Source organism: Pseudonaja textilis, chromosome 3 (assembly GCF_049901715.1).
Source record: "Pseudonaja textilis isolate UNSWEBS1 chromosome 3, rPseTex1.2, whole genome shotgun sequence".
Classification (NCBI taxonomy): Eukaryota; Metazoa; Chordata; class Lepidosauria; order Squamata; family Elapidae; genus Pseudonaja; species Pseudonaja textilis.
Window position 1 is genome coordinate 198,442,203 of NC_141992.1, and position 4,818 is coordinate 198,447,020.

Consider the following 4,818-nt stretch of genomic DNA (forward strand, 5'->3'; position numbering starts at 1 on the left):
GCAAAACCCTAAGGAAATGGAATCTTTGTTGGGCCTTTCTGGGTTCTGTTGATTTTCCATGTAAGATCTTCAAAATAAAATTTGCAGATGACACCAAGCTGGCAGGAATAGCCGATGCTGCAGAAGATAAGAGTTCAGATTCAGAAGGACCTTGACAGACTGGAACATTGGGCGCTATCTAACAAAACGAACTTCAGTGGTGAAAAAAGTCAGGTTCTACGTTTAGGCAAGAAAAAACAAATGCACACATACACACCCCAAAACATACACACAAACACGAGGAAGGACTACATCATTTTTAAAAAAATACGTTTTATTAATACATTTTCTTTTCATATGACACTAGCTGGATAGCTGTGCTTCACGATGAAACGATGTGATCGGGCTATGCAGGAGAAATTCGGTCCGCAATCTGTTGGCTCCGTGGTGGTCAGTGATTGAAACACATAAGGATTTCCTTTCCTTTTTTTTCCCTTCCCCTTTCCATTCCATACCTAACGCCTTGGAAGATAGGCTCAAGATCCAGGTGCATCTTGACAGACTAGAACACTGAGCCATATCTAACAAAATGAAATTCAATGTAGAGAAAAGTAAAGTCCTACACTTAGGCAAGAAAAACCACATATAGACTGGGTGAAAACAGGCTCAATAGCAGGAACTGTGAGAGGGATCTTGGAGTCTTAGTAGACAACCAGCTAAACATGAGCCAGCAGTGTGCAGCAGCAGCCAAAATAGCTAATGCAATCCTAAATTGCATTGACAGAGGGATTCAATCAAGATCAAGGGAGGTACTAATACCACTCTATAAAATCTTACAATACAATACAATACAATACAATACAATACAATACAATACAATACAATACAATACAATACAATCCTCCCACTGTTGTCCCAGGTTTTTTCTTTCAAGAGACAACTGGACTGTCTAGTTTTTCTTTGAAGACCTTTTGCTTCTCATCCAAGGAGCTTCTTCAGCTCTGATTGGATGGTGGGCAATAAAAACACTTTTATGCCAAAGTAGCTTCCTGTTTGGAAGTGTAGTTTGCATCCATTTATAGAATCATTGAGGCATCTTGGAGGTTTGTCTCTGTCCTCGGGTCACCTGAGTGGTGCAAATGGCTGTGGTGTTACTAAGGTAATGGAATGTGGGGCAACTGGCAGGAGGAACATTGTTCTTTTCAGGTGAGGAGTGGGGTAGAACTCCTTAGCATCAGAGCGTGTTAATTTCTGCATTAAGAAATACTAATGCTCTGATGGTCATTTCAAAAAATCCTTTCTTACTGAGCACCTAGAACCCAAGAGGAACAAACGTGCCAAATTTCAAGTTTGTAGTCTTTACAGTCCTGGAGATTTCGTGATGATGTCTGAGTGGTATATCGCTTCTATATATACAGATAAAATATTCCATATCAATCTGAACCGCGTGTTATCAGGGCATAATTAGTTTAACTAAAAATACAGTGTTAATCAACATAAATCATGATAATAATAATCGTATCAATATTAATCACAAAGTGATAATACAATTAGTTTATCCTTTTTGAAAAGATATCAAAATGAAAAAAAAATTTTTTTTAAATCTTTTTGGTTTGTAACCTCTGTTCCTGTTAGCCATTGGTAAAACAAGTCCCATATTAAAAAGTATTCTGTTTCTTCCTTGTCTTTTATTTTAATTGATAATCTGTCCCTCTCAGCGCATTCTAATATTTTTTATATAACATTTTCCTCTGTAGGGATCTTTTCACTTTTCCTTTGCTGTGCAAACACAATTCTTGCTCCCGTTCGTACGTATGTAAAATTAAATATGTTTTGCCTTTGTCATACTGATCTGGTAATATACCCACCCAAAATATCTCTGGTTTCAAATCTATATGTTGTTTTATCACTTATTCTAACTAAGTATGTATTTGAGTCCAATATGTTTTTTGCGGAAGGACCACATCATTGTAGTGCAGGGGTGTCAAACTCAAAGCCTGCGATGGGGTTAGATCCAGGCCATCCCGGTCTACTTGTGTTGCTTTGGCGTAGTCTACCTGTTAAGTTTGAGCAATGAGAGGCTGGACCAGAGCATGAGTGCAACAATACTTTATTTTACAATAAAGGGCTGACCGTGCTTGCCAAGCCTGGAACTGGCTCGCAGCAATCAGCAGCTGGTTGGGCCCCGCAGTCTGCTTTTATAGCTGGCTGCTGGGGAGAACCAACCAATGGGAATGGGGGAAAGAACGCCCACATAGTGAATGGACCTGAGTGAGAACTACTTGAGTCCTCAGGACATAACACCCCTTCCCCCCAGATGCGAACATGCATAGTCCTTGAGGTAGACGGGGGGTTTGTGTTGGCGCCCTGAACGGCGCAGCTCGGGGACATTGTCTGCCAGTTCAGTATCAGTCTGTGGCGGTTGAGCTGGCATAGTGTCGATAACGCCCTCTCCGGACTGGGTATCCCCGGAAACCATCGGGTCGGTTTCTGGGGTCGAGCTCCCGTGGGCTGGATCTGGTTGGCCCACTCTTTGGGCGCTGTTGCTCAAGTTCGGGTTGACCAGAACGACTGCTGGTGCAAACTGGTCGTTGGGTGCGATGAGGCTGGGAGGCGGATGAGACGGTCCCCCTACGGCTGGCGACTCAGGATTCTCGTTGGCAAGGGTGCTGTGGCGCCTTCTAAGTTGGTCTATGTGTCTCCTCCAGACGCGACTATCCTCCAGCCTGACCCTATACGATCTCGGCCCGGTGACAGCGACGATCTCGCCTGGCAACCAAAGCGGGTCCCCAGCGAAATTTCTTGCGAAAACTGGCTCCTGCAACACAAAATGTCTAACCCCCGAAGTAGAAGCGAGGGGAGAGTCAGGGCAGTATTGTGGGTGCAGTCTATCCAATACGGTCCTCAGGCGTCGGCCCATCAGAAGTTCCGCTGGGGACTTATTGGTGACTGCACAGGGGGTTGAGTGTTGGCTCATCAGGAACCGTGAGAGTTTGTGGTGCCAGTCATCTTTGCCAAACCTGGCGAGGGCCTCTTTGGTGGTCCGGACGGCCCGTTCAGCCAACCCATTACTCGCCGGGTGAAATGGGGCTGTGAAAATGTGGCGAATGCCTAGGTTGGCTGTGAAACGGCTGAATTCTACAGATGCGAATTGGGGCCCATTATCAGAGACCAAGGAGTCGGGTAGTCCATGTGTAACAAACAGGCGTGTTAACGCGTTGGTGATTGCTAGTGTGGTGGTCGTGGATAGCTGTGCCACGTCTATCCACTTGGAATAAGCGTCCACGATCACTAGGAACATCTTCCCATGCACGGGGCCGGCCAGATCGATATGTATTCTAGACCAAGGGGCGCTGGTGTTCTCCCATCTGGTAGGGATGGCGATGGGGGGAGCAGGCCGGGATTCCTGGCAAATGCTGCAGGAACTTACCCAATTGACAATGTCCTCGTCTAGACCCGGCCACCATACGTAGCTGCGTGCTAATGCCTTCATTCTCACGATGCCAGGGTGTCCCTCGTGCAACGCCTCTAGGACTCGGGTACGTAGCGAGGTCGGAATGACCACTCGAGTGCCCCACAGTAGACAACCCTGCAAACTGGACAGCTCCTGCATGCGAGTCTTAAAGGGTGCAAATTTGTTATCAACGTTGCCTCCTGGCCACCCCCTCCTCACCCAGTCGAGCACCTGGGCGAGCGTTTGGTCTGCCTTGGTTTTAGTGGCGATGTCGAGGGCGTTGATGGGCAGGTCCAACTGGGTGATTTCGAAGATGGCGTTGACAGGAGCCGGGTCTTCAGCCGGCGCGGGTAGGGGGCAGCGGCTGAGAGCATCGGCGTGGGATAGAGTTTTGCCCGGGCGGTGGGTAAGTTTGTATGAGTAGGCCGCTAGGAAAAGTGTCCACCTTGTCATTCTAGGGGAAAGGACTTGGGGCGTCTGTTTGTCGCCGGCCAGTAGGCCCAGGAGGGGTTTATGGTCGGTGACCAGTTCGAAGAAGTGGCCAAAAAGGAATTCGTGAAACTTTTTCACGGCTGCAACAGCTGCTAGGGCTTCCTTGTCTATTTGACTGTAATTTCGCTCTGTGGCCGAGAGCGTCCTGGAGAAAAAGGCGATGGGGGCCTCGGTGCCATTGGAAAGTCTATGACTAAGGACCGCCCAATTCCAAATGGTGATGCATCTGCTGCCAGTACTAGAGGGAGGTTGGGGTTAATTGGATGAGCACCGCCTCTGACGTAAGTAGTGATTTGACGGCGTTAAACGCCTGGTCCTCTTTGTGCCCCCAGTGCCACGGTGACTTTTGTCTAGTAATCTGTGGAGGGGTTCGCTATTGAGGCTTTATGGGGGTAAGAAGGATGCATAAAAGTTCAGCAGCCCTAGGAAGGCTTGTAGCTCCGTTTTGGAAGTGGGCGTGGGAGCTTGTGGATTGCCCTGACTTTGGACTCCAGGGGATGAATGCCAGAGGCGTCAATTTTATAACCCAGAAAGTCCACCTGTCTAGTGGCAATGGTGCATTTTTCTTTTTTAACTTGAGGCCATGCTGTCTGAACCTCTCTAACACTGCTCGTATTTCTCTGGAAGAGTTGGGGTCTGTCCCTGGCCGAGACCAAGATGTCGTCAAGTAGGGTACTACACCAGGGAGGCCCTGTAAAATCCGCTCCATGAGGATTGAAAAATACCGGGGCAACACTTACGCCAAATTGGAGACGCTTACATCGGAATGCACCCCTGTGAGTAACGATGGTCTGGAGTTCCGCTGTTTGGTTATCAACAGGGAACTGCTGATACGCTTGAGACATGTCCAATTTAGCAAAAATGCTGCCCGGCTCGATGTGTGCAATAAGTGC